This window comes from Bos taurus, chromosome 14 (assembly GCF_002263795.3).
Source record: "Bos taurus isolate L1 Dominette 01449 registration number 42190680 breed Hereford chromosome 14, ARS-UCD2.0, whole genome shotgun sequence".
Lineage (NCBI taxonomy): Eukaryota > Metazoa > Chordata > Mammalia > Artiodactyla > Bovidae > Bos > Bos taurus.
This window is the reverse complement of record NC_037341.1, coordinates 13,146,877-13,167,398: the sequence shown is the minus strand read 5'-3', so window position 1 is coordinate 13,167,398 and position 20,522 is coordinate 13,146,877. Positions and strand designations below refer to the sequence as shown.

Below are 20,522 nucleotides of genomic sequence, written 5' to 3'. Positions count from 1 at the left end.
CAGCTTACATTTCACAAATCTAAATTTGAACTCATTTTCTCCCTCACAATGCAGATTTCTCTCCTATGTCATGTAATAGCAGATAAAAACCTTGCATCATTGATAGCACAAACTCCAAAGCCAGACTGAGTTTAACTCCTGGCTCCAGTGGTAACTTACTGTGTGTCCATGGGATACATTTTTAATCTCTCTGTGCCACATTTTTCTCATCTGATATTTATCTTAGCTTTAACTCATAGGGTTTTATAAGGATTACATAAATTCAGTTCAGTTCAGTTCACTCGCTGAGTCATGTCCGACTCTTTGTGACCCCATGAAATGCAGAACACCAGGCCTCCCTGTACATCACCAACTCCCGGAGCATACTCAGACTCATGTCCATTGAGTCAGTGATGCCATCCAGCCATCTCATCCTCTGTCATTCCCTTCTCCTCCTGCCCTCAATCTTTCCCAGCATCAGAGTCTTTTCAAATGAGTCACTCTTTGTATCAGGTGGCCAAAGTATTGGAGTTTCAGCTTCAACAAAATCAGTCCTTCCAATGAATACCCAGGACTGATCTCCTTTAGGATGGACTGGTTGGATCTCTTTGTACTCCAAGGGACTCTCAAGAGTCTTCTCCAACACCACAGTTCAAAAGCATCAATTCTTTAGTGCTCAGCTTTCTTTATAGTCCAACTCTCACATCCATACATGACTACTGGAAAAACCATAGCCTTGACTAGACAGATCTTTGTTGGCAAAATAATGTCTCTGCTTTTTAATATGCTGTCTAGGTTGGTCATAACTTTCCTTCCAAGGAGTAAGAGTCTTTTAATTTCATGGCTGCAGTCACCATCTGCAGTGATTTTGGAGCCCAAAAAAATAAAGTCTGACACTGTTTCCCCATCTATTTCCCATGAAGTTATGGGACCGGATGCCATGATCTTAGTTTTCTGAATGTTGAGCTTTAAGCCATCGTTTTCACTCTCCTCTTTCACTGTTATCAAGAGGCTTTTGAGTTCCTCTTCACTTTCTGCCATAAGGGTGGTATCATCTGCATATCTGAGGTTATTGATATTTCTCCTGGCAATCTTGATTCCAGCTGTGCTTCTGCCAGCCCAGCGTTTCTCATGATGTACTCTGTATATAAGTTAAATAAGCAGGGTGACAATATACAGCCTTGATGTACTCCTTTTCCTATTTGGAACCAGTCTGTTGTCCCCTTATGATTATACAGTAGAAGTGAGAATTAGATTTAAGGGACTAGATCTGATAGACAGAGTGGCTGATGAACTATGGACGGAGGTTCGTGACATTGTACAAAAAAGATCTTCACAACCCAGATTGCATAAAAGGCCATACATAAAAGGCTTGTAACAGTCCGTGACACATGCCAATTTTTGTATATCCAAGTAACAACTCACCAAGTAAAATGAACCTGGACACCATCCTTGTATATCTACACCCAAATGACCACTTGTTAACTAAGTTTCTCAACTATCTCCGCATCAATTACCTTCCATTACCTTTGTTTATGGGCTTCCCAGGTAGCCCTAATGGTAAAGAACCTACCTGCCAATGCAGGAGACTAAAGAAACCCAGGTTCGATCCCCGAGTTGGGAAGATTCTCTGGAGGAGGGCATGGCAACCCACTCCAGTATTCTTGCCTTGAGAATCCTATGGACAGAGGAACCTGGCGGGTTATGGTCCGTTGGGTTGCAGAGTCAGACACAACTGAAGTTACTTGGCAGGCACACACCTTTGTTTATGTCTCATAGTCTTCCATCTGAGCTAGTACAATAGGCTCTTAGACAGTCCACTCATTTGTTAATGTAGCAGGCAACAAATATATATTTACTCCTTCTTTGGAGCTGACATTGTGCTAGAGAGTGGAAAACAATGATGTCTCTACTTCAAAGTCAAAACTTTCACCATGTCATGATCTATCTCTGTTCATCCCTTCATCCTGTCTGCTACCCATTCCCTGCTTGAACCTTAACTCCCAAGCTTTCAATCCTGCTTTTTAGAGAAAGGGGCCATGTTCCTTCTTTCCTCTGGCCTCTGGCACCTGCTATTTCCTCTGACCCCTCCAACTCCACACTACCCATACCCTTTCCCATAGCTATGTTTAGTTTTAATCAGAAAGTTTTTCCTGACCCCAGATCCATATTCCCATAGCACATAGGATTATCAGGTCAAAAAATTAAGTGACATTGTAACTTCTGGTTTATTCATCTGCCCCAAACACCATAGGGTGTATCTGTTGAAGAAACCCTGGCTGATTTAACAAATGAACTCCAAAGCCTCAGTGGCTTATATTTTCACATGTAGTCAAAGTGTATTTTGTGCTCATCTTAGCAGTTGGATGCAGGTGTTAATAGTTAGCAGTTAGCTTTCCAAAAGTGATCTGGGTCATCATGGCCCCCAAATCCTCTAGGAAATTGTGTTCATACAGGAAAGGGGGAAAAAGAAAGTGTAGTAGGCACATCAGCTCCTTAGGCTGCAAGTGTAGCACATCCCTTCTACTCATTCTATTGGTAAGAATTCACTGTAAGGCCTGGCATGATTTTGAAAGAGGCTGAGAAAGGTAATTTCTGCCTGGACAGCCTCTTCCCAGTGACAACTCTCATCTCTGAAGGGGAAGCATTTATTTCTGATGTATAGTTGGTCACCTCTACTACAGCTGATAAATTCTATGATGCTAGGGACTGTGTTTTGTTGATTGTTTATTTAACTAACACGGTGCATAACACGGAGGAGATTCTCAGTAAATGTGTATGAAATAAAATGCCACTTTACTCCTCTGGCTCTGCTTGCCCTATTCCTGATCACCCAGATACGGGGAGATTGTATAGGCCTCAAATAACTTTATAATGAAACTTTTTAAACCTAGAAATAGCACTGATCACGTCCTCTGGCATCCCGGTTTCCCTCTGCCTCTCTACTTTAAGCATTTGTGGTTCACCCAGCTTACACCCACCCAGGTTACAGCTCAGGAAGAAGCATCATGTTCCCTTCTGATGGGTGGTAAGAGAGTGCTTCTCCACTGGGCAAAATATTGGATTTTCTATTTCTTGCTTCACCATCAAAGTTCTTTTCCAAGACTTCAAGTTTCTGGGATAGAGGAAAGGAGTAAGTAACTAATTCTTTATTTCCAATTCAGGGAGGACTTCATTAGAACTTGGAGGGACCCTAAATACCCTCTGGTCTGTGGATGGCAAGTCACATGGTATATCACACAATGCCTTAACATCTACGGCAAGCATCACTAATCATTCGTACGCTTCCACCATGCCCGTCAGTGGCTTCAAAATGATTTTCAACGCAGAGACTCAGACTTTGACTCATAACTTTTTGGAGTCAGCTTTGAGGTGACTCTGTTTGTCATCTTTGGCCCACTCCAGATGCTTTTTTTCAGCTACAAGGAGAATGAGGGAAAGAGGTGAAGTAACTTTATAAAGATCACACAAGGAGTTGGCAGCAGAGATAAAGCCAAAATTGAGGGAATCAGTCAGAGGTTCCAAAGCAAAAGGAACCACTCGAAAGGCTTGATGTCGGCAGGGCAAGTGGATGTGGTCCTGTGGCCTGATGACAGGAGGTGTGTCTCACTGTTTGGCTGAGGGTGTGCTCTGGCATTTAGGAAGGTCTTGAGTTTTGAGGTTACAACATGCTCACTCATTTCCGAGTGGCATCAAATTGCCATAAAATGAGGTTATGATCCTGGGTCTTAGGCAGATAGGTATTTCAGTCTATTCAGACATTGAATTGCTTCCTCTGCAGAATAGAGAATAGGGTTTTTGAGGTAAGATTAGATAATTCATATACTGTAAAACTTTGAACACAATATATGATGGGTATCATAGGTATTGGGGCTTCCCAGGTGGCTCAGTGATAAAGAACCCTGCCAAACAGGACATGTGGGTTTGACCTCCCCTGGGCTAAGAAGATCCTCTGGAGAAGGAAATGGCAACCTGCTCCAGCATTCTTGCCTGGAAAATCCCATGGATGGAGGAGCCTGGCAGACCATAGTCCATGGGGTCGCAAAGAGTCAGGCATGACTTAGTGACTAAACAATAGCAACTACAATTATAGGTATGGCCCAACTTCGGGTCCCTATACATTGTCAGAAAAAAGATGTTTGATCAATTCAAGAGTGAGATGAAAAGAGTATCTGCATGTTCTTCAGCAACTTAATTGTAACTCTGGCTTTTCTGCTCTCAATTGTTTTGATTTTGGGTGAACCACTTTGCTCTGTGGTTCGTGTTTTCTGAGTAGGAAGATTAGGAAAAGGTCTTAAAGTGTCCTTTCATCTCTAAACTCTTATGATGTTATGCTCTCTCACTATCTGAGTCCTCAAAATTTCATTTCCTGAGCTATTTTCTTCAGTCGAGAAACAAGTTATGAGGAGGGCCACTCACCAGGTTTATTTTGGGTGTAATGGCCAGCCACCCTTGCACTTGGCATCTGAGACAAACCTCCACAAGCAAAGTATGCTCCAAGTAGGACTTCAGCCCGCTGGCCCCACCAAGCCAGTGGCTGCTGCCAGCAGGGATGGAGGATAATTCCAGCCTTGAGGCAACTGCTTCATTATAAATCATGGACAAGAGGGGAGGGGCATGTCCCCATGACATGTCCTTGTGCCCTCCCCAAAGAGGTTATCCTAGGTAAAGGCTTTCTAAGGAGAAATATTGGTAGCTATGACAGAACTGTAGCTTCCAAGTCCATGCAAACCACCACCACAAACAAAGTGAAAAAGCAGAAAAAAGCATCCAGGTGTTTTTTGGAAGGCAAGTACCTTGGTCATTTTTTTTGGTGGGGGGGACCACAAATCACTTTATGCCAAGTATGGTTGCTGGGTGTTGGACATACAGAGATGGCAAAGACGCAAAACTCTGGTCCCTGATTTTAAGGAGATCATGGATTATTAGGGCAGGTGTACCAGTAACCAAATGAACTTTATTACTATAATACATGGTATTATGTATCCTGCATTGGCAGACAGGTTCTTTACCGCTAGTGCCACCTGGGAAGCCCTAGTCTATGCCAAGGTGACAAAAAGCACTGACATAGCAGTGACGTAACAGGCTTGTCCCCCTTTCACAGTCCAGTGTGAGCTGGGTTGCTCACCTTCATCCTGAAACTCTGCCTCTGGAACTCACTCTACATCACCTTGAAAAGGAAACCAGAGCCAGAGGGTCCGGTCTTAAAAGACTATGTCTCGAGTGTCTTCCATCATTTCTATGCACACTGCTTTGTCCAAAATTCAGTTGCATGACCCCAACCCTATTTGCTTGGTAGGGCTTCCTAGGTGGCGCAGAGGTTAAGAATCCACCTGCCAGTGCAGAAGACCCAAGATATGCATGTTCAGTCCCTGGGTTGGGAAGATCCCCTGGAGAAGGAAATGGCAACCTACTCCAGTATTCTTGGCTGGAGAATTCCATGAACAAAGGAGCCTGGTGGGCTACAGTCCATGGGGTCACAAAGAGTTGGCCATGACTGAGCAACTGAGTGCATATTTTGGGAAAACTGTTGCTAATTCTCATGCTAATTCTCAAGGAGAGAAAACCTTGTGGGGAAAACATACTCCCATGCTTTCTCCCAAGAATTTTTCCCAATCTTTTGTTATGTTGTTCAAAGCCCTCTGTATATTCTGCAGATGAGACTTGAGTATGTGTGTTTCTGACCTGACTTGAAACCATCAAGCAGCAACAGTCTCCCTGAGTATTGTTCTACCCAGTCTCAATCCCCCTTGCCTTATGCCACTAAAGAAAAAGGAAAAGTCTTTGATTCCAAAGGCCTGAATTCCAAATTCAGCTGGCGCTCTTCTGTAGGACACGAAGTTATTATACTGTGGCCATCGCTGGAGCCACGGAATTCCCTATAGCTGAGGTATGGATACAACCTCTGCCATAGAAAGTACACTGAAGTGAGACCAAGCCAAGTGGACCATCTCCCATCCAAAGGTACTTAGATTCACCTAGAGACCCCAAAATGTGTAGGAAACAGAATGAAAGGAACTTGGAGAGATTCTCCAGCTATTAGATAGATCAGGGAGAAATGGGGACCCTAAAGCTATGTATTCTTGGTAGAGAAAGGGGTACATTCATCGTGCCACAAACTTTACAGAGACCAACTCCAGTTACAGTAATGTGATCTTATTAAATGTTAATGTAATGTAGAAAGAGAAGTTTTTGTGGAGGCAATAACATGCTAAAGCTTTAAAAAAAAGATTAAGATTTTGCCAAGTTGTTCTGGGAACGTGGAGAGGAAGAAAGCACAAAATTCAGGCAAAGGAATAGCATATGGCATGGAATTATGAAAGAGCATACTCTTTACCCCTCGGGGGCCTCTGGAGGCCAAAAGTGCAGCTACTCACCCCAAAAGAATCTGATGACCTTTACATTGGAGTTTCAGAGTCACTCTGGTTCACGATACTTCTTTGCAGAGTGGCTATCAGTAACCTAAAGGAAAAGACAGAGAAGAGCAACTAGGACACTAACCATAGGCTGATTTGACCTCAGAAAGGTCTGAGGGTGCTTCTGTGGTGACTCCCTAAGACAAGCCCACGCGAGAGCAGCCGCAAACAGCCAGAGGGCAAGCCATGCCTCCCTCGGTGTGAAAAGGTGGACAAGAGGGTCTTCTCCATTCCTTGACAAGAAAAAAAGACTCTCGGACAGTGATTCATAATAAATATAAAGAGGAAGACCAAGAAAATGATACGTGCCCTTCATATGCCTTTCAAAACCGGGTTTTATTTACCCTTCTTTCAAGTAACATGCAGCAAGGGTAACCATTGCTTTGAGTACTCAACATTTGATGGTTTCATCCTCACAAGAATTCTCAAAGTGAGCACTATTTCCATCATACTGATAACGAAACCAGGACTTGGAAAGTGGCTAGGATTTGTCTATGGTGTCCAAGTCTGTCTGGGGAAGACCCATCTCACCCAAAATGATGAGTCCAAAGCCCAACCTATGTTCACTAAGTGTCCAGAAAGAGCTGCTGTGTATCCTGAGATTCTGACAAAGGCTTGGAATGACAATAGACGTCATTGGCAGATTTCCTTTTGTGAGAAGGAGACTGTGGGAGAAAGGGCAATTAAGGTGATGGTTGTCGTTTAATCGCTAAGTTGTGTTCAACCCTTTTGTGAGCCCATGGACTGTAGCCCACCAGGCTCCTCTGTCCATGGAATTTCCCAGGCAAGATTACTGGAGTGCATTGCCATTTCCTTCTCCAGGGGATCTTCCTAATCCAGGCATCGAACCCACGTCTCCTGCATTGGCAAGTGGGTTCTTTATCACCAGCTACTGAAGAAGCCTGACTGCTAAGGTATCAGGGAGTTAATCGAAATTTAGGTTTTCCTTTTTCCTCAGGAAGAGATCATGGAACAACCTTTTTTGCTAGAACATACTCTAATAACCTTTTTCTCCCACTTGGCCTCAATCTTATTTTAATTTCTAGGTCTTTTCATGCCGAGCATATTACAACATTCCAGCTTGCATATCACCAGTTTGCCTCAGCAGGGTGTCTTGAAGGCTTCAACGCAGTTTGGTGGAGGAAAGGTTAGTGCTAATTTCCTCTGATAATGGAAGAATTTGCTTACTAAATATTAAACAGGCAAGTTCACTGCATTCACATAGCAGGTTACTTGCTCTTTTGCACAATGAAACACGACTTAGTATTTTATTACCAGCTAACGTCTTCTGTAAATGAATGAACACTTTCTGAATTTAATTTAACTAAACAAACATTTATTGTGAATCCACTATACCACAGACTCTGCTGTGTGAGGCAATACAAAAAGTAAGTAAGTGTAGTCTCCGCACTCAAGGCTTGACAGTTGAGTGAAGTCAGTAAGTAAGTCAACAGCGTTCTGTGCAATGGGGGTTAAAATAAAGATCTTTGAGTTCATCTTACAAGTCATCAGTAAATATTGAAGACCATCAGTAAATACTGAATTGGCTGACTGCTAAAGTAATAGTATCTTTTCTAAAGTGTGGCTTTTGGGTGTGATTTTTTTTTTCATTTGATGACTGCAGAGAAATAGTTATTTCATTGCACGAGATTTGATACTGGCCAAACAGTGGGAACAGTGTCAGACTTTATTTTGGGGGGCTCCAAAATCACTGCAGATGGTGACTGCAGCCATGAAATTAAAAGACACTTACTCCTTGGAAGGAAAGTTATGACCAACCTAGATAGCATATTCAAAAGCAGAGACATTACTTTGCCAACAAAGGTCCGTCTAGTCAAGGCTATGGTTTTTCCTATGGTCATGTATGGATGTGAGAGTTGGACTGTGAAGAAGGCTGAGCACCGAAAAATTGATTCTTTTGAACTGTGGTGTTGGAGAAGACTCTTGAGAGTCCCTTGGACTGCAAGGAGATCCAACCAGTCCATTCTAAAGATCAGTCCTGGGTGTTCTTTGGAAGGAATGATGCTAAAGCTGAAACTCCAGTACTTTGGCCACCTCATGCGAAGAGTTGACTTGTTGGAAAAGACTCTGATACTGGGAGGGATTGGGGGCAGGAGGAGAAGGGGATGACAGAGAATGAGATGGCTGGATGGCGTCACCGACTTGATGGACGTGAGTTTGAGTGAACTCCGGGAGTTGGTGATGGACAGGGAGGCCTGGCGTGCTGCAATTCATGGGGTCGCAAAGAGTCGGACACAACTGAGAGATTGAACTGAACTGAACTGAGGTCTAGTTCTCTGGTAGTGTAGGGTCTTGGAGTCAGTGCTCCCACTCCAAAGGCTCAGGGCTTGATCTCTGGTCAGGAACAAAGATTCCGCAAGTGGTTTGTTATGACATTAAGTAAGATTAAAACAAATATCCAAAAATGAGAAACCAAAGATGAACCCCAGACAAATGGCAATTACAAAATCAGGCAAATAATGATTAAAATAATGGAATATAAACATATACACCCATAAGCACAATCAAAGCAGTCCAACAAAAATAAAGTACAGTAGATTGATCTGGCAAGCAAAGGATACCAAAAATTATGTCTTCCAGAACAAAACTAACTAAAGCACAAACTGGAAAACAAAACTAAGGCAAGGTGCTAATTGGGGAATAAAGCAATGAAAATAAAACTAACAAATATGTTCAGAGGAAAGTAAAGAAAGAAAAGAAAGAATAGATATGCGAAGTAAAACAGAGGTAGATGAAGAAGGTTTATATACATTAAAGATTAACTGCAAGGGGGAAAGAACAGTAAGAAAGGCAAACAAAGGAGTAATTGTAGAAAAAATATAATAGGTTTTATTTATTTTTTATTTTTTAATAGGTTTTAAATAATTAAAATGATAAAAAAAAAACAGAAAAGAAAAACAAACAAATGGAAGAGGAAAGAAAAAAAAGGAAAACGCCACAGAACTCCAAAAGCCCAACGTAGAGGCAGAGGCTTATAACAACAATAAAAAGTGTGACTGAATATACACATACAGATATACACCCATAAGTAAAATCAAAACAGTCCAACAAAAATAAAGCATAATAGATTGATCCAGCAAACAAAGAAAACCAAAAATTACGTCTACCAGAACAAAACTAACTAAAGCACAAACTGCAAAACAAAACTAAGGCAAGGTGCTAATTGGGGAATAAAGCAATGAAAATAAAACTAACAAATATGTTGAGAGGAAAGGAAAGAAAGAATAGATATGCAAAGTTAAATAGAGGTAGATAAAGATGATTTATATACATTAAAGATTTGCTGCAAGGGGAAAAGAACAGCAGGACAGGCACACAAAGGAGTAATTGTAGAAAAAATATAATAGGTTTAAAAAATTGAAAATTAAAAAAAGAGAAAAAGAAAAAGGGAAACTCCCCAGAACTGTAAAAACTTAATGTAGAGGCAGGGTTTAAAACAACAATAAAAATATGTGACTGAGGAAAGAAAAAAAAAAGCTCAAAAGCTTAGTTAGAGTTCATAGTGCCAATAAAATAGACAACAGGGGGGGTAGGGGGAAAGGAAAAAAAAGAAAAAAATCCAAAAGAATCTACAGAACAGTCAAAACATGAGAATAATAAATGCTTTTCTTCTCTACTGTCAGAGTCCTTGCCCTCACTGGGAGTCACAGTCCACCTCACCTCCCTAGGATGCCCTCCAACGGGTGCTGATCTCTGGACCTGCTGTGGGGGCAGCTCAGATTCTAATCTGGTCCTACTCCTCTATGTCCTCACCTCCAATGTCCACAGCTACCAGACTAGTGTGCTTTCTTTTATGGGAGCTCTCAATGACCTTTTATACATTCCATAGACACAGAGTCTCCCTAGTTGATCGTGTGGATTTAATCTGTAGCTTGTACAGCTGGTGGGAAGGTTTGGGGTCTCCATCTTTAGCCACACTGCCCCTGGGTTTCAATTGTGGCTTTATTTCCACTTCTGCATGTGGGTCGTCCCCTGGGATCTGCTCCTGAAGCTGCCCTGGAGGACTTGGGTTTGTCCCTGTGAGGGCCAGGTATGCAGGCAATGCTTGGGTCACAGGGGTTCTGGCAGTACCAGGTACTCAGAGGAGTTGGCGGCCAGGGCAGCAGGAAATTCAGTGCTCTAGAAGGGTATGGCAACCAGTATTGGCCAATACACTCTAGGTTTCTTGTCTGGAGAATCCCCTTCCCTGACAGAGAAGCCTGGCAGGCCACAGTCCACAGGGCTGCAAAGAGTCGTACACTATGGAAGCGACCCTGGTTGCTTCCCTGCAAGACTTTTTTTTGCCTGCAGCAGTTCTGCCCCAGTGAGAATTGAGCTTGAAGGTAGCACAGCTGCTTGGCTTGCGGGGACCCTGGTGGTGCCAAGTGTGCAGGGACACAGACTGCTTCCACCACAGGAGTTCTGGCCCTATCAGAGTCTTTTTTCAAGTCTCTTGTAGCTGGCGATCAGAAGGCCTCTTTGGCCAGTCTTTCTCCATAGCTCCGCCTGTTCAGGCACTTAGAGCGCTCCCTTGCCTGGGGTTCTTCTCTGTTATTCGGTGCATCAGGCACATAGAGGAGCACCCCTGGCTGGGGTCCTACTCCGAAGATCAGGCATCAGGCACTTAAAGGGGCATCCTGGGGGCGTGGGGGGAGGAGTCCTGCTCTGTAGTTCAGTGCATCAGGCGTTTGATGGGCCAACCCCTCTGTTGTTCATCTGCCGATGCTGGCTTGTCCGGGGAGAGAGGCTATAGTGATGGCTCCACCTGCTATGCGTGACTGAGCAGTATCGCCTTTCTTCCATGGCTGCCCAGCTTTCCTCCACAGGCATTTCCCACCACAGTCTCCTCCCTTTCATCCCCTCGATCCATCTCTCTGCAGTCAACAGCAGCCCTCACCCTGGGATCACTCTACAATCCCTAAACTCCAGTTTCCAGCCGCTTCACCTGCCAGGGGACCAGTGTCCGTGTCTCGGGCATGTATGGCTGTGGCAAGGACTGTCTGATTCTCATTCCATTTAGGCTGCCACAGATCAGCTGTTTCACTGTCAGCCTTAAATGTTTCTCCTCTGACTCAGACAATTGCCCCAATGTGGGGATCGGACCCCTGCTTCAGTTTCCCCACCCGCCGAGGGCAGGTGCAGTCCTACTAACACTCCTGTTCCCCCCCTAGTCCCTTCATCCTACCGAGTTGTGCGTGGTTCTATATATTCTTTTCCTCTGGTCAGGCACTCCTGTCCACTCTCAGCTGGTATTCTGCGTCTTCTGTGTCTGAAGGTGTATTTCTGATGTATCCATGGAGAGAGATGTACTCCACATTCACCTACTCCTCCAATATCTTGTTCTCCGGTTACTGATCGTTAATGTAATTGATTGTTTTTCTTTTTCTCAGTTTGAGAAACATTTGACCCAACATATTCCTTAATTGTTCACGACAGCCTCTTAAAATTTTATTAATCCCTCCTCCTTACAAGGGCTTCCCTGGTGACTCAGTGGTAAAGAATCCTCATGCCAATGCAGGAAACATGGGTTCGATACCTGGGAAGGGTCCCCTGGAGAAGGAAATGACAGAAGGAAATGGCAACCCACTCCAGTATTCTTGCCTGGGAAATCCCATGGACAGAGAAGCCTGGCAAGCTAGAGTCCAGGGGATGCCCAAAAAAGAGTCAGACACAACTTAGCAATTAAACAACAACCTCCTTTCAAAGAACTTCTGTTGGAATTTGCTTTTGACACATTTGTCCCTCTAAATTAATAAAAGTATTTATGTCCATAATTTATTTAAAATTTTCTCTTTTTTCCCTTTTTACTCTGTCTTATTCTATCTTGCAAAGAAAGAGAGTTGAAATTTACTGCTACTGATGAGACACTATCAGTTACTCCAGTTCAGTCTCAGTCATGTCTGAGTCTTTCCAACCCCATAGACTGCAGCATGCCAGGCTTCCCTGTCCATCACCAACTCCTGGAGCTTGCTCAAACTCATGTCCATTCAGTCAGTGATGCCATCCAATCAGCTCATCCTCTGTTGTCCCCTTCTCTTCCTGCCTTCAGTCTTTCCCAGCATTAATCCTTTCCAGTGAGTCAGTTCTTTGCATCAGGTGGCCAAAGTATTGGAGTTTCAGCTTCAGCATCAGTCCTTCCAATGAATATTCAGGACTGACTTCCTTCAGGATTGACTGGTTTGAGTTCTTTGCAGTCCAAAGGACTCTCAAGAGTCTTCTCCATGGTCTCTTTCATGAATTTTGTCTGATTTGATCCTCAAAACGACTCTACCATTTTTAGTTCCCATTTGATAGGTGCAAATTAAATCTTAAAGTGCAAAAAGACCTTCCCAAGATCATAAATACAGTTAGCAATGGACCCAAGTATTTGGACTCCAAATGTACTTTTCAGTTTACTAAGAGACAATTACAAAGGAATTAGGTAGAATTTCACCTCCCCATGGCTAACCTCCACCAAAGTTTTATTATTTGTTAGCTAGATCATTCACACATGCACACAAAAATCTGGCTCTTTCCTCTTCAAACTATGTGTCTGAGCACAACACTGCATACATACCAACATAGGGAGATCAGCTTAGTCTTTGAACAAGTCTTACATTTGGATTTGGGAAGACTTTCTAATTTTTTAAATTTTGATTATTATCTTCCTTCTGCTTCCATAGAACTTGGTTAATTCATGTATATGATCTTTTATTGAGAAGCATTTACTTAGAAATTGTTATGCCTGAGGTCCTGGCTATGTAGCAATAAGTAAGACTGGATTCCTAACTCTCAACAGACTCTAATGTGAAAACGCTTGCACATGGTATGGTATGACTGATGTTAGACACATAGAAGGTGTCAAGAAGAAAGAACTTGTAAACAGTGTAAGATTCTATTGAAAGGGCAAAGATAAAAGAACTGAGAGATGTTTGTTGGATTCAGCAACAAGAAGGTCATTAGGTCTTTAGGATAATTCGTTTCAATGGTGTGTGTTATCAATGGGACACCAAGAACCATATGGCACCTCCTTGATGGAGCTCAAGAAGTCAGACGAAGATTCAAAGGAAGGTAACCCTTGGAGGCTCACAGAAAGCTTCCAAGAAGAGGTGATAACTGAACTAGGTTTCAAAAGATGAGCAAGAACCAGCCATTCAAAGTAGAGGAAAAAGCATTTCATCCTGGAAAAATAGTGTGGACAAAGACACAAAGCACCAAGAAAGCATGGTCTATGAAAAGACGTAAAATCTTTCAGCAAAGATGAAGAGTAGGTAATGAGGTGAGTAGAGGGCAGAAAGCATGACCAACCAGGATTCAAGTGCAGGACTTCAGAATTATCTCTTCCCACCATGTTTCCCTCTCAGCTTCTTTTTTGTCCTGGTCCAATTTAGGAATCTGTTTTGTGGGGATTCCATAAGGTTCAGCTTTCACTTGCTGTAAAAGCATGGACTGGCATATACCACAAAGCAGGTCAGCCAATGGATGTGCAAGGTCAGAAAATGACTTTCTGTCAACATTCATCCCAATTCTGCCTCCCCTTCCCCCACAGCATTAACAAGAAAATAAGAATGCCTGTCCAGCTGCCCTCTTGATGTCGCTGGGTAAATTATCTTTTATTAAGGATCTGTAATTGTTCTTCACTGAGCTGTGACCTAAATTTAGTGATGCTGAGGAGGGAGCCCCAGCCAACAGGATTTCCCTGAGAACACGATGAAGTTCCTGTATCAATTCAATTCATTAACTAGAAAGAGAAAACAAACAGCTCATTTTTTTTCCTGTTCTTCAGTGAATCATTTGTTTAGCTTGACCAGAATTTTTCTAAGATCCAGCTCGAGACTCAGAAAAAAAAAGGGAGACAGCAGAGCTTATTCAAATTCTTCCTGAGGCATTAACTCAGAGGCAGAAACCAGATTACATTAACTGAATCTGACTTACCTGCTGTTAAGGACCTAGATTTACTCACTGGATATTTTCACCCTGAGGGGAAGAAACGCCCTCAAGCCAGATGACTTGGGGTGAAACAAAAGGGAAATCAACTTGTCTTGTTGTGAATGGGGGAGAAAAGAGGAGAAAGGAGAGAAAAGGAAAAAAGTACAATATAAATCTAGAAAAAGCTCCCAGTGAAATAGTAAAATGTCTGTGCTGTAATAAAGCTCCTGAGAAGGAATGGAACTAATATAAATGCTCAATATTTAAAAATATCCTTTGATCATGACAACCTAGCTGAGGCTGAGAGATAATTTGCCTAAGAACACAACTTCTAAAGAACTGAGCCAAGATTTAAAGCCGTATCTTCTGACTTCAACTCTAGTGTTCCGATACCCCAATGCTAAGTCTTGGCTTTGGATAGGGTGGACTGCAGACCAAAGAAGGTCAGGCAGGTCTTGGAACCTCATAGATTGATGCTTACATAGATGAGAAGCAAACAGCCCTCATCTTGAACATCCTCTTTCGTTTTGGAGGATGAGTTCCGCAACGCTTCATTTTTGAGTTCCCCAAAAGCATCACTCCATGGCGTCTTCTATTGTTCTGGCTGGAGCCACTTGATAACTACAAAAGCAAATAGAACATAGAGGAACCTCAGTAAGTTTAGTCTCTTGTCACAAGGCTAAGAAATATTTACATCCTGCTGTGAATTTACTTTGGAATCTTATTGTCATTGATATCATCTCAGTTGAGTTTCATAGCAAATTTATGATGCATATTACAGAGATAGCATTATCCCCATTTTACACATGGGTAAAACGGAGCTTCAGGGGTTGAGTCGGTCACAAAGATGGCAAATGGTAGAACTTGTATAAATCCCAATGTACTTGGCTCCTAGTCTCGTGTTTTAAACAGTCTACTGTGATGTTTATCAAGGTTACTTTCTAAGATTGTGAAAGTCCTACATCAAAATACAACTCAAGTTGGGGCTTTAGAGTCTGAATAAGGACCTACTTCGGAGGGGATATCATAGGATCTTGGAAGAAGAGCCTCTCTGTGTGAGTCAGATTTGGGGTCTTATTCTGTGTTAGTCAGATTGGGTTGCTATAGCAAAATATCATTAACTAGGTGGCTTAAGGGACAGAACTGTGTTCATCACAGTTCTGGAGGCTGGAAATTCTAGGATCAAGGAGCCAGATCAGAGATCAATGCTGTTCCTGGTAAGAATTCTCCTTCTAACGTTCAGATGTCCATCTTCTTACTGTGTCCTCACATGGCAGAAAGAGATCATCTCTCTTGACTCTTCTCATAAGGACACTAATCTCATTCCTAGAGGACTCCACCCTCATGATCTATTCTCCTACCAAAGGTTCCACCTCCAAATACCATTATGTTGGGAATATATGTATGAGTTTTGGAAGGATACAAACATTCAGCCCATAGTACATTCCATCTCCTCTTAGCAAAAAAGGTAATTTAACCCATTTTGCTCTCAGCTTCCAAATCTACAGAATGGAAGGTACAGTTAGAGAGAGTATATAGTCTACATTGCCAACTTTACTTGACAGTTTTCCAGAGAGTCAATGAAAGTTTTTAGATAAAAGTGACTTCAAAGTGTTAAGTGCTTCATGAGCCCCAGCATGGTCTTAAACATTGAGAGCACTTGATGACTTATTGAGAATAGTCATAGGCATGTATCCCAGCTGACTCTCACAAGAACCCTAGACAGGAAAGACATTACTTCCTTCCAATCCACAGATGAGGCAACTATGAAGTGTTATTTTTACTCTTCATTTTCTGGGGGATGTAGGGTATTGTAATAGTCTTTTTTCCTCCTCATTTCTTAAAGTTTAAAAAAAAAAAAGAGCTTCAATATGTTAAGGGATTTCATCCAAATTTAATATGATCTAGATTAACCTTGAAGTTAAAGCAAAGTCTTCTATCTCTAGAGTAGGACCATAAACTTGAATATCCTTAGCATTTTATGTCAGAGAAGGCAATGGCACCCCACTCCAGTACTCTTGCCTGGAAAATCCCATGGATGAAGGACCCTGGTAGGCTGCAGTCCATGGGGTTGCTAAGAGTCGGACACGACTGAGCGGCTTCACTTACACTTTTCACTTTCATGCATTGGAGAAGGAAATGGCAACCCACTCCAGTGTTCTTGCCTGGAGAATCCCAGGGACAGGGGAGCCTGGTGGGCTGCCATCTCTGGGGTCGCACAGAGTCGGACACGACTGAAGCGACTTAGCAGCAGCAGCAGCAGCGTTCTATGTCACCAGATGGGGAACATAAATGAAGAAAGTGGACAGCCATAAGACAGCCCATGGTTTAGTATTGGGAAGGCAATAATGAGTGGGTGGGGCTTGTATAAAACTTTAGTGTGTGGCTCAGTTAAGAGAGAGTAACAGCAACTCAACTCCAGCCAACTGTTGCCATGAAGCATTAGGTTTGGAGTTTACAGAATGTCCAGTTTTCTTCAGTAGAAGCCATAGATCTGTTTTCATGCAGAATTGTCTCAATTTGAAAATATGGGCAATTAACTCAAGTGCAAGATTTTTGATTCAGCACTATACATTCCAAATAAAGTACATCTCTGGTACACAGGTTCCAGAGACAGTATGCTTCTTGTTTCCACACACTGTTTCAAACCAAGTTATGGCCACTCAAGTGGACACTGAAAAAACACTGTGGTGCAGTGATTATAAGCCTGTACTCTGGAACCAAATGGTCTGAGCTCTGTTCCTAGCTCTGACATTGGCAAGGTGAATGACCTTGGGCAAATCACTTTATCTACCTTCTGTTTTCCCATCTATATAATGGGAGTGTTAACGGTGCTTACCTCCTTTGATGGCTGTCAATGTCAAATGAGCTGACATGTATAAGACCCGTGAAACAATTGCTGACACTTAGTAAGAGCTATGTAAGCATCAGTGCTTATTAGAGTTCCCAGCCCACATGAACATCTCCTAGAAAAATATCTTTCCCCAGACAGCAACTTAGTCACACTTACCCTGCAGTCAGTGCTTGGTCACATTATCATACATTCCTTCTGCTTAGAGTAGCCTGAGGTTCTTCTGTTTATCCTGACCCTGGAAAAGACAAAGGGGCTGAAAACATCCTCAGGGAACTCACTGTTTAACTGGGAAACATCACCCAGTTCCCTCCAAACCTAAGTCAGGCGTCTCTATTCACAGCTGCACTGAAAAGCTTCCTTCCTGGCTTGTGTCTCCAAAAAGAGGAAACTATTGCGAGGTCTCTAACAGGAAGGAAAGAGGACCTTTTAAATTAGCTTTCTCTTTTGAATGACGCCATCACAGACCTGATTCATTTCCATGTATTGAAGAAAAAAAAAAAAAGTGGGTGGGTGGTAGGCGGTCTGTGAAGGAATGAGTGAAAACTGTCAGGAGAGCACAGATTAGAGGAAAGCTGAAGTTGGAGAAAACAACCCTGTGAACTTGGCCATCCACCATGACCCATGTTCAGGCCGGGAGATGACGTCAACGTCTAATTTAAAATAGAGGCGGCAAAATGTCTGCCTCCATGGCCGAAAACTGGAGGCCAAAAGAGTGATGGAAATTTTGATCTGATGCTCGGTGTTACAGAATATACCAAGTGGTATATCTAGAATTTTTCATGAAAGGGTCTCTTGTCTGTAGACCTATTTCTCTCTGATATTGCACAGGGAGATTTTCTGCTCTCAAGCTACTTTGTGTAGTGTGGGTGTGTGCACGTGCATTTGTGATATATATTTGTGAAATTACATAAGCCTAGTGATACTCAGTCATGTCTGACTCTTTGTGACCCCATTGACTGTAGCCTGCCAGGCTCCTCTGTCCATGAAATTCTCCAGGCAAGAGTACTGGAGTGGGTTGCTATTTCCCTCTCCAGGGGATCTTCGCAACCCAGGGATTGAACCTGGGTCTCCAGAATTGCCAGCAGATTCTTTATCATCTGAGCCACCAGGGAAGCTCTACACAAGCTTCGGTCAGTTCAGTTCAGTTCAGTCCCTCAGTCATGTCCAACTCTTGTGACCCCATGAATCACAGCATGCCAGGCCTCCCTGTCCATCACCAACTCCAGGAGTTCACCCAGACTCACGTCCATCGAGTCAGTGATGCCATCCAGCCATCTCATCCTCTGTCATCCCCTTTTCCTCCTGCCCCCAATCCCTCCCAGTATCAGAGTCTTTTCCAACAAGTCAACTCTTCGCATGAGGTGGCCAAAGTACTGGAGTTTCAGCTTTAGCATCATTCCTTCCAAAGAAATCCCAGGGCTGATCTCCTTCAGAATGGGTGGTTGGATCTCCTTGCAGTCCAAGGGACTCTCAAGAGTCTTCTCCAACACCACAGTTCAAAAGCATCAATTCTTCAGCGCTCAACTTTCCTCACAGTCCAACTCTCACATCCATACACAACCACTGGAAAAACCATAGCCTTGACTAAACGGACCTAAGGCAGCCTATTAAATGCCTACCACGGTCTTCTGAAAACCTTTACATCTTGACAAATCAAGTAAGGACCCAGGTCTGTAAAGTAGGGAGGCCATCCCATTTCTCTAGTACTTTCCATGTGCCAGGTGCGATATTAATGCATTTAATACTTTACTTGTTTACCTTCAAGCCAATCCTCTGATGTGGGTGTTAATGAATTTCACATTATAGATGCAGAGGCTAATCCTTGCAGTCCAAGGGACTCTCAAGAGTCTTCTGCAACATCACAGTTCAAAAGAATCAATTCTTCGGCGCTCAGCCTTCTTCACAGTCCAACTGTCACATCCATACATGACCACAGGAAAAACCATAGCCTTGACTAGATGGACCTTTGTTGGCAAAGTAATGTCTCTGCTTTTGAATATGCTATCTAGGTTGGTCATAACTTTCCTTCCAAGGAGTAAGTGTCTTTTAATTTCATGGCTGCAGTCACCATCTGCAGTGATTTTGGAGCCCAAAAAAATAAAGTCTGACACTGTTTCCACTGTTTCCCCATCTATTTCCCATGAAGTGATGGGACCAGATGCCATGATCTTCGTTTTCTGAATGTTGAGCTTTAAGCCAACTTTTTCACTCTCCTCTGTCACTTTCATCAAGAGGCTTTTTAGTTTCTCTTCATTTTAGACTCTGTAAAAAAAAAAAAATTAATAAACAGAAACCTCAATTAAGTCGGATGCCAGAAGGGGGAGCTCTCACACCCTATGACTATAGAAGTCAACAGGAAGAAGGGAGACTCCTCTTCTTTTTTGGCACTGAGCTCAGCCAATGAATGGAGAAAGAAATGACAACCCACTCCAGTATTCTTGCCTGGGGAATCTCATGGACAGAGGAGCCTGGTGGGCTACAGTCCATGAGGTCGCAAAGAGTCAAACATGACTGAAGTGACTTAGCAGCAGCAGCAGCAGCCAATGAAAAGCCCTCTGGACTTTCTTCTCTTCTGTATAAAAGTGCTCTCCTTTCCTTATTGTGTGAAGGGAGTTGCATGTGACTTGCCATGATTGTCAAACCCAAACTGCAATTCTCTAATGATCCCTAATAAACCCATCTTTGCTTGAGAAACGTTGGAAATCTACTGCAGGTCAATAACTCCAAATAAGGGCGTCTACTTCTCAACTGGCTTCTTACAAGCAATGTCTCTCCTCAGTCCATCCTCCACACTGCAGCCAAAATATTCTCCTTCTCCTTCTAACATATATTTGCTGTTAAAGCTTGGATTGCTCAGAAGACTCTTTTATAGTTCCTCATTGCCCACAAGATAAATGGAAAATATCTTAGCAAGACCCTTCTCAGTCTGTTGCCAGCCTGCCTCTCTAAGCTCATCTTCTCCCTACAATGCAGCCAGGATCACAAACACCATTCATCTTCATGCCATTGAGTCTGTTTATTTCTTCTGAACAACTTCTACTGACTTTCAAAGGCCTAATGCAAAAACTCTGTTCTCAGTAAGAGTTCACTGACTCATGGTGTCAATGAAGCCATTTTGTATATTTGTAGAAAGAAATAGGAAGGGAGGGAGGGAGAGAAGAAACTCCTAGATAGACTATTCCTATAAGTAGAAAAAATTTAAATAAGAATTACTGCTCTATAGTTAAAACTCTTCCTGTTTTTGATATAGCAAATTGATTCCTCATCCAGCGTCCTTCACTATATGATAACCCAGATGGCATAAAAATGTGTATGTAAACCTCATTTTCCCATAAACTGGCCAGAGTACCTTGTTTGTCTTTGAA

The 20,522-nt window shown here is 42.7% G+C and overlaps 1 long non-coding RNA gene across 1 annotated transcript; it reads right to left on the bottom strand.

Annotated features, from left to right (window-relative positions):
• Positions 1–6,356: 6,356 nt before the first annotated feature.
• On the bottom strand, positions 6,357–19,388 carry LOC112449574 (uncharacterized). The gene is made up of 4 exons (XR_009490456.1): positions 18,916–19,388; positions 17,314–17,392; positions 14,785–14,924; positions 6,357–6,441 (listed from the first exon to the last, which is right to left on the bottom strand). It is a non-coding gene; the product is annotated as an uncharacterized lncRNA (long non-coding RNA).
• Between the last annotated feature and the right edge of the window lie 1,134 nt (positions 19,389–20,522).